The 10,485-nt window shown below is 39.7% G+C and overlaps 1 protein-coding gene across 1 annotated transcript in view; it reads right to left on the bottom strand.

The window, feature by feature from the left end:
• The window catches only part of cadps2 (Ca++-dependent secretion activator 2), a 289,750-nt gene that overhangs the window by 277,832 nt on the left and 1,433 nt on the right, over positions 1 to 10,485 (bottom strand). The window lies entirely within an intron of this gene.

Raw genomic sequence — 10,485 nt, 5'->3', positions numbered from 1 at the left:
AAATGCACCTGCTCTGTGATAGTCTCAGGGTTCTGTTTAAAGTGCAGAGAGCATTATGAAAACCAAGGAACACACCAGGCAGGTCCGAGATACTGTTGTGGGGAAGTTTAAAGCCGGATTTGGATACAAAAAGATTTCCCAAGCTTTAAACATTTCAAGGAGCACTGTGCAAGCCATCATATTGAAATGGAAGGAGCATCAGACCACTGCAAATCTACCAAGACCCGGCCGTCCTTCCAAACTTTCTTCTCAAACAAGGAGAAAACTGATCAGAGATGCAGCCAAGAGGCCCATGATCACTCTGGATGAACTGCAGAGATCTACAGCTGAGGTGGGAGAGTCTGTCCATAGGACAACAATCAGTCGTACACTGCACAAATCTGGCCTTTATGGAAGAGTGGCAAGAAGAAAGCCATTTCTCAAAGATATCCATAAAAAGTCTCGTTTAAAGTTTGCCACAAGCCACATGGGAGACACACCAAACATGTGGAAGAAGGTGCTCTGGTCAGATGAAACCAAAATTGAACTTTTTGGCCACAATGCAAAACGATATGTTTGGCGTAAAAGCGACACAGCTCATCACCCTGAACACACCATCCCCACTGTCAAACATGGTGGTGGCAGCATCATGGTTTGGGCCTGCTTTTCTTCAGCAGGGACAGGGAAGATGGTTAAAATTGACGGGAAGATAGATGCAGCCAAATACAGGAACATTCTGGAAGAAAACCTGTTGGTATCTGCACAAGACCTGAGACTGGGACGGAGATTTATCTTCCAACAGGACAATGATCCAAAACATAAAGCCAAATCTACAATGGAATGGTTCAAAAATAAACGTATCCAGGTGTTACAATGGCCAAGTCAAAGTCCAGACCTGAGTCCAATCGAGAATCTGTGGAAAGAGCTGAAGACTGCTGTTCACAAACACTCTCCATCCAACCTCACTGAGCTCGAGCTGTTTTGCAAGGAAGAATGTCAGTCTCTCGATGTGCAAAACTGATAGAAACATACCCAAAGCGACTTGAAGCTGTTATTGGAGCAAAAGGTGGCGCTACAAAGTATTAACGCAAGGGGTCCGAATAATATTGCACGCCCCACTTTTCAGTTTTTTATTTGTTAAAAAAGTTTAAATTATCCAATACATTTTGCTCCACTTCACGATTGTGTCCCACTTGTTGTTGATTCTTGACAAAAAATTAAAATTTTATATCTTTATGTTTGAAGCCTGAAATGTGGCGAAAGGTTGCAAGGTTCAAGGGGGCCGAGTACTTTTGCAAGGCACTGTATTTACATATATATTTTTTTCCTTTTAAAAACAAGTTCCAATTTTCACTTCCTGCTGCAACCACATTTCATCATTACCATTTACCAATAAACATCAAAGACACAGTTTTTCAACAGCTCATCACCTGGGATTTTTTGGCTTTAAACAACAGCAGCATATACACAAAAAACATGACTGATGACAAAAAACACCACTAAACATTAAAATATTCAAACCGTGAAATATTGTAGTATCGGTAATTTACCGTACTTGCCTCAAGTTTACATCTGAACATGAGGAAAAGCGGCATGGAAGATGAATGAATGAATGAAGGATTAAAAAACAAAAGGTGCTAAGGAGCAGACATTTCAGATGAAAGGGCAAATGGACATGTAAAGTGATACATTAGCTGGATTCAAGAAGTTGTATGGGCATCAGTGTGGGAGTCCGTGTGCATGTGCGTGAATTCTGGCCAATAGCAGCTCCTGCATGACTGGCCATTCTGTATCTTCTCATGATCGTAAAGCTACTGAAGTGCATCTGCAACCGTAATTATCATCGACCACAGGGACAGAGCCACACTATAACAACAAACCTTCACAGTACTGTGTAGCTATTCTGATGATTTCTTTCTAAATACATGAAATATGTCTGAAGTGTTGAAAATACAGGCACAGCCAGACAGCAATTTATGTAGAGCTGAATCTCTCAGTTCCAGTAGGAAACTTTTCACCAGACTTGAATAGCTCTGTTTGGGAAGACTTTGCTTGACTCACTATGACCACATTGTATTCATTAGACATACACGTAAATAAGTCACAGACTCACAGCAAACATATGTACACAAAAAATGATGAAGTGCACCAACCAGAAATACGACATAAAATGATAAAAAGCTGGCAATTTTTGGCCGACTGGGTCTACGCTTCGTGTGGCCATTTGATTCCAAACACACACATACTTGTCTCGGTGGTTCTTTCATTTATTTTTATTCAATCGCTGGCTGACTTCCAGCCCCGGATTTTCAGCAATTTCCTCCCATGAATTGCTTGCTATTTGGCAATCTTCATAATGTCTTGACAAACATTATAGAAGTTGTCGTACTTGCTCTTCGTTGATACTCTGAGCGGACCAATCGGTGTCCATTTCAACCACGTCACACGCCCTGACGTGATGAGAAGTCAGAAAATTGATAAGGAGCAAGAGAGGCTACCGCGGAAGGTCGTAAATCGGGTCTTCCTTGACGGCACAGGTCTGACACGGAAGCATAACTTGGCCTTAATACTGAGAACAATCTAGACATACCACAAAAAGAGTAAGAATTGTTTTGAATCCTGTTGGAAAAGTGAAATCAGTGTTCTGAATCCATTTTTTTGCACAAGTTAATGCCATCATTATTTGACCTCATTGTTTATTTGTGATTTATTATTATTATTTATGTGTTTATTTTAAATGTTCCAAATGTTTTCGCGAATTAAAAATAGTCAACGAAAATCTAATAGCAAGATTAGTAGAAGGGGGAAAAAAAGGCAAAAAAAATTATTAGACTAGTCGACTAATCGTTAAAAAAGTCTGCAGACTAATCGGAGAAAAATAATCCTTTGGGACAGCCCTCGTGGAGTTGACAGAGGATTGACGGACGATGAGGAGGGTTATGTGGTGTGTGGTGGGGGTTTGCGTGATGAGGAATGCTGCCGAGTTTTGGAGGAGCTGCAATTTCTGGAGGGATTTATTTGCGAGACCGAAGAGCAATGAATTACAATAGGCAATTTTTTGTTGTCAACTTCCTCATGCTTGATGAATTGAGTAGTGCCCTTGAACTGCGTTAACGTACCATTATGAAGAACTATTTACCTAGCAACACTTCCAAACATTCTAGACAGGACTTCCTGGTGGAAATTCAAAATGGGGCCCCACCTGGCCTCCGTCCAGGACGTGCTATCATGCCAACAATCGATCCAGAGTGACTCCGTCCCGCTGGGTCAAGTGTCTGTCTCATTAATTGAATTCTGCGGGTGCGCACATAAAAACTCCCACGCGTGCCGTCTGTGGTGCACATTCGTCCAAGCGGGAAGCTCGTTTGCATATTGAAATCAGGCGGTGTGTGAGGCTCATTAACGACTTCCCAGCGGGATGCCGCGACAACAACATGGCTTCTTTTAAGTCTGGCGCAACTGCAGGCACCAATTGGTGCATTCACGTGTGGAGAAACCATGAAGGAGCCAACAAGTGTACCCCGAAGGAGACTGTTTGTTGATGTTAGGCAACAGGTAACACTATTTTTAGGAAGAAAATTTTTACAGGATTTAACTAAAAACTTCTGTTTACGCTTGCACTTAGACACCACATAACATAATATCACGTGGCCAAATATGAGTATTCATGTAAATTCCTTGGATAAACATAGGAGATTGAGAGGGAGGTATGAATGTACAGTATATAAAATAAAATATATTTGCACATTAATCAACAATTTTTAGGGGTACGGGGGTCGATTCTGATATCTGTTTTACAAAAAAACACCTATGAAAATCGTTACCTGATTAATTTAAAGGAATATAATGAACAAAATAACTTATTTTTGGACCCTAGACAGAATGTATGACCACAGTTGTATTTATGGTTTAATGCAGTGGTTCTCAAATAGTGAGTCACGACGGATTGCAGGGTCACCCTCTTTTTTTTTTTTTTTTTTTTTTTTTGGGTGGGGGGGGGGGGTTACTTGAATTAAGTATACCGTATTATTCGGACTATAAGTCGCACCTGAGTATAAGTCGCATTTTGGGGGGAAATTTACTTGATAAAATCCAACACATAGAACAAATATGTCATCTTGAAAGGCAATTTAAAATAAAAATACAATAGAGAACAACATGCTGAATAAGTTTACATTATGATAATGTTACATGATGCATGAACAACGAAATGCGAACGTGGCCGGTATGTTAGCGTAACATAGCTATAAAGAGTTATTCAGATGACTATAGCATAAGGAACATGCTAACAAGTTTACCAAACCATCAGTGTCACTACAAAACGCAAAAATAACATGTGAAATGATATAACAATGTGTTAATATTTTCACACATAAGTCGCTCCAGAGTATAAATCACCCCCCGCAGCCAAACTATGAAAAAACTGCAACTTATAGTCCGAAAAATACGGTAATTGCACATCCACGACATTAGGTGGCAGTTGCGCTCTAGTTGTCGCAATGGTGTCAGGCTTTTCTTCACAAATCAAACGTATGACGTGAGTAACCAAACCTTCAAGAGACAACTTTTTGCACAGGGAAAGAAAAGAAAGGCTGCAACAGGCAGAGGTTATGCGACAAAAGAAAGTCAGCCAAACGCTAAGAAAAGGAAATATATGACAAAGTGTATGTCGTACTAGCCTAACAGTTTAAAGAAGAGTTAATTTCCAAAAAACTGATACCTCTATTTTTATAGATTATAAATGTACAGTAGATTTTGACTACAATACATCAGGGAATACCTGTGAAGGATGACGTAACAAAAAAGGTCTTTAAAAAAATTAATTCATTAAAAGCACATTTTTCCATTTAATTTTATTGGCAAAAGACGATAAATCCAACTCACATTTTGTTGCAAAAACAGTCAACGCCATTTAATGCTCTTAGTATTATAATTGTAACTCAAAGTGCTCAAAGTTGGTATTTAAAATGAGTCCTAGAATAGACATCCACAAAGGGATTTTTAAAGGCTAACAAACGAGACTTAGCAGACGGACTCTCTCTTGGTCACCGGTCAGGACAGAGTACTTTACAGACAACTCTCGCCTTATGTTGCGCATGATCTATCACGTTGGATCTTCCTTCCACGCTTTATTGTCTTGACATCTATGTACAACAATAGCGTAGCATCTGGGTTTACCATCATGCAATACAGTATTTTATTTATATAGGCGATCTCTTCATAAGCCAGGTTGACCAGCTGACATTCATTGTTGTTCTGCTTACAGGCTGTGCCAGATTCTATTCCACCGTGTTTCACCTCCTTTTACGGCCACGTGACGAAGGAATGATAGCCTTCTATGTGTCATCAATACTCTGCATTTTGACTTTTAAAGTCCTTTTAGTCAAGCTGTTGGCCGTGCCGAAACCAATTTATTTTGTATGTGGGCGGGTGCGTTCCGGTGGCAGTGAGCATTCGTAGCCATAATGGACAGAACGGCAAAGGTTAGTTAATTTCCTGCAGTGGGGCGGGTCCCAAAATAGAAAGCTGTTCAATTTCAGAGCGTCAAAATTCTGAGCCCGTCCAATAGCGAAGGTGCTGGCACAGTAACCTTGCCGTTTTGGCAGACAGAAACATGCAAGTGACGATAGAAGTCTTGATAAATGTGCTTTTCTTCTAGTCTTTCCAGTTTCCCAAGCTTTGGAACACTCAAAAAGTGTCTGTTAGTCTCTCACACATTTCCCTGATTAGATAAATGATATCTCAAAGCGTTTTGTGTGGAACTGTAGTTCACGATCGACATTAAAAAATCCACGTTTTCACCTGTTCTGTTCCCAGCTGCTATGATTTCCATTGCATCCTTAAATCAACAGAAGTCATAGCTTTCTTATGAGACCATGAAAAATACATGCATTCATGCTTGGGACTATACTGAATTGGCTTGCTACAGTCTTCATTTCCACTTTCTTCCACAAAAAAAGTGTGTTTGCAACACAAAATAAAGTTGCAAACAAATTACGTTATTACTAATATTCCCTCTGGAACTATCTTGTAGTGTAGTAAATTGGTTGTGATAAACGCACTTTTATCCTTTCAGCCACACCAAAGGCTCAGTTTGCACACATTCCAAGTCCCTATTGAACTATCTCCTCTTTCGACTGGGGCAGCTACAATCATTTTGATAATCGACAAACCACAAATTTCTTAGAAATGTTAACCATATAAATTACACGTTGTGCCAGCAAGCAACTACTGTTATATTACCATCATTATCTTCCAATTTTGAGTGTTCCAGTTATTTGCACACTATAAATAATTGTTAATGCCGTCAGATAACATTAATAACGGCGTTACCACAAACTCCCTTTGACGCTGTCAGTTTTTTTAAGCACGATTAATTATGACCCTGCCAACTCCTCTGTTGTTTGAACAAGACAATGCACGGGCTCCAGCGGCTGTCAGAGTTGAGCCAGAGAGCCAGAGTAAAATACTGGTTTCCAGACAAAACGTAATTTTGGATTTTCATGCCCAAAATGGAATACGTTGAGGCAGCATGATGAGCGTGGACCCGCCTGGCAACTTGACATTCATCCATTATGGTCATTTACGAGCATGTTTGGATGAAAATAAGGCAATGAGCCTCCTGGCGCCATGCGCATCTCTGGGGCCACCTGAGATGTACTATATGAGGGCAAAAATACATACATTGAGGATCGGGGTGAAACCCTAGTGTTTGACTTTTTCGCCCAAAATGTGGCAATATGAGGCAGATTGTGGCATTTGTTGTCATTTATTGGGCTGCAATGCACGGATAAGCTGTGAATGAATGTATGGAAAGAAAGAATTAACTTTTTCGAGCACAAGGACACAGAGGACCGGGGTGAAATCCAAGTCCTCAGGCAGAACGTAACTTTGGCCTTTTTGTTTTTTTAACCCAAAATGTGGCACTCTGAGGTGGATTGCTTGGTGCAAACCCACTAAAATGCACAGATGAACAATATAAATGTTTTGAAAAACAAGCATTTTGGAGAGTTCAATAATTGTATCTCATTTTCCACAATTTTTTGTGATTTCATAAATAATATTAGACCGATGACAACTATATATATCATTAAAGTATATATTTATAATAGAAATGTAAAGTATATAAAATAAAGATATAAATCAAAATACATGTGTTATAGATTGTACTAAAAAATAAAATGGAAGCTCCATGCAGGACTCTGGCTTGACCCCTTGATCTCAGGACTATGAGCGGACATGCTAACTACTCTTTCTACATGTCGCCATTTTATTTTAAGTTACTTGGGGAAAATGAATGTTTAATTCATCTATAAAAGTGTTATACTAGTTGCCCAATTTAATTTGAATCATGAAAGGTAAGCAAATTGGTTAATTCTCGTGCTAATGTGTGTATTCAAAACTTATATACACATTTTTTTATTTTTGGCCAGGGGTGGCCACGGCGCCTCCAATAAATTTGTTGTCCACCCCACTGGCCACCCCGCTTGCCAATATACCGTTGGATCAGTTATGCATATCATCCCAAATGAATGCATTTATTTTGTTTTGTTAAATGTACAAAACAAAATAGTTTAGTATATTACAGTATAAAAGTATATTACAGCAAATATACTGTATACACAACACAATAGAATTGTTGTGGAACTCAAAATGTTGACTGGACAGTGATGGACTATGCACATTAAATCATTAGTAACATCAAATATTACGCAATACACCAAAGTATATCAGTAGCCGTGTCCTTAAAGTGCTTGTGACACGAAAAAGCATGTTTATTTCATAATACACGCGGTATTTTATGCTCCTGAATGATGTGGACCGCTTGGATGTGTGTGGAAGCGATCGCTATATTTATTTAGTTTTTTGAATCCCGCGCCAGGAAAATGAGTGACTTCCGGCTTCGGTCTCGCATTGAGGAGGAGGGCGCTGTGACGTGTACGGTAGAAGACGTCCTCTTCACGCTACAGTGTACTGTTGTGTATGAGGACGAAGGATTCAGCTGATTTGGGGGATTAATACTTTTATTTTTTGCATCACGCCAGCCAAACGGCTGCAGAAAAATCATTCTGTATGCGGGAGAGGCGTATGCGCCTTTTTGGAGTTTCAAAAGGTTCCCATTCACCGTGGATATTTACTGTGGGACCATTGGACTTACAAGGAAGTGAGTAAACATCTTGTTTTGTATTATGTCAAATACGAATACAGTGATTACAAAGTAAACACTATAAAATTCCTTTAAATAAAGGACTACTTACGTTTGATCATTGATAGGCATGTAAAAAGCTATCCTCACGCTCATTAGCAGTTAGCTGTTAGCACGTTAGCTACACAACAATTCCAGCCACCCTCCTCCAGGGAACGAACTGTAAATTGCTCTCCGCCGGGCGGTTTGCCGATCCGCAAAGAAACTCGACAACCGGGTCGTCATGTCAAATAATCCAGGCTAGTTATGTGTGATTTTCCACTTCGAAGACTTAGAAACATCCCTCGGTTCGGGTTAGCATGTCGGCTAGCTGTCACTCCTTCTGGTCTGTTTACATTCTCCGAAGCCGGGGAAGGGAAATGACATATGTCCGATTTAGGTGTCATAAAATATCGTTCGGCAGGTGTGACAGTAAAGGTAAAGTCGACTGTTTTGACCATTATGGAGTAATTTTGCCATGTCGTCTTGAATAAATGGATTTTTATTATTTTATATTCCATTTAGCACAAGTTATTTGTCATGACCATGCCATTTATTTAGCAATTGGGGAAAGTACTTGGGTAAAAAGAATATCCTGTAAAAATATTGAAGTAAAGAGACAGAAACAATGACATTTTGCCGCTCTCTTCGTCGCGTTTTCCTCATTGTGAATAGTTCCCCCTCGACGGGCTGACTGGTCCTTCTCAAGCCATTTATATAGCTATTGGGGAAAAATACTTGGATAAAAAGAATATCCTGTAAAAATATTGAAGTAAAGAGACAGAAACAATGACATTTTGCCGCTCTCTTCGTCGCGTTTTCCTCATTGTGAATAGTTCCCCCTCGACGGGCTGACTGGTCCTTCTCAAGCCATTTATATAGCTATTGGGGAAAATACTTGGATAAAAAGAATATCCTGTAAAAATATTGGGAGTAGAGAGACTGAAACAATGACATTTTGCAGCTCTCTTCGTCTCGTTTTCCTCGTCCTGAACAATTCCCCCTCAGTGGGCTGAATAGTAAAACCGATGAGCCTAGTCTACCGCTGACGTCATCCACCTGTTGGGGACGCTAAAGCCCTATAATTGTAGGCGTGGCTAACCGGCAGATTAAAAGACTAATTTCTCGTCATCTGCGCTTTGCTAAATTGTTGTATATGGTCGAATCGTCTCAAAATATGATTCTAATTCACATAATAATGCCATTTAAGACTTTTTTTCTGGTGTCGTATGCTCTTTAAGTCTTTCTGATAGTTTTCCCCTGACCTTTTTACTGCAATAATATAATGAAAACCCGAAATTATGGCTTTTAGTTTTGGTGTGCCCCCCCCCCCCCCCCCCCCCCCAAGATTTTGGTTGGCCCCATCTGGCCACCCCTTTGAAAAATTTCTGGAGGCACCACTGTACAGCACTAATACATATGGCGAAAAACACTCAGGTGACTTTTTTCTTTTTTATCTAGCGGCATGAGTTGAACATGATATTTACTCTTTGTCCGTTCCTCATTGCGTCCTAAAGACGGCGCTGACTGTGTTTTATTTCCACTTTACCTGGTATAATTCAATAATCGGAATTTGGATGTCTGTGAATCGTTCTCGAATCTTCCAAGGCCGAATCGCTAATAATCTAAGAATCAGAAATTTCGCACGCCTCTAATTATTAGGTTGGTGTAATTACATAAAGACGGTTGGATCTTATACAATATAGGAGGAATTTTAGCGCAATCCTTCGTTAACTTGGATTTTTTTCACTTCCTAGACATAGTTGGGGTACTCTATGGAATTTTTGAAGAAGACATACGTGAGGATAAGCGGTTTAGAAGATGAATTAATGAACTATTTTGGTTGGGGGAAAAAATTATGTATAAAGTTAAGGGAGACATTGTAGATTAGCCGGTGAAGACTAAATGGTCTTTCATGATTTAAAAAAAAAAAATACATGGCGGAAAACACTCAGGTGACTTGAAGTTACGCTCTGAGACCCCCAATTTGGCCAAATTTCCAAATTGTCCGATATGCATGTGTCATACATCATTGGAAAACTTAAAACCTCAATTTTCTGGGGGAAAAAACATTTTGAACGGGAGGGCATTTAAAAAAAACAAAAAAATTTAAACAGCAAAACCCTAACAGGAGGCGAGAGCACGCGAGAGCAGAATTAAAGACGCCACGATTTTAATGAGATATTATCGCGTACCTACCTTGTTTTGATCCAAAAACTCCATGTAACATGTAAGTGTGAAGACACAGCTGTGAATGGCCACAGCCAGATTTTGGGAGATTTTATGGGTGAAACATGGTGATATAACAAGGGTCGCGATGC

Source organism: Corythoichthys intestinalis, chromosome 5 (genome assembly GCF_030265065.1).
Source record: "Corythoichthys intestinalis isolate RoL2023-P3 chromosome 5, ASM3026506v1, whole genome shotgun sequence".
NCBI lineage: Eukaryota > Metazoa > Chordata > Actinopteri > Syngnathiformes > Syngnathidae > Corythoichthys > Corythoichthys intestinalis.
Note: the sequence above shows the minus strand (reverse complement) of the source record. Positions and strands in the feature narration are given on the sequence as shown.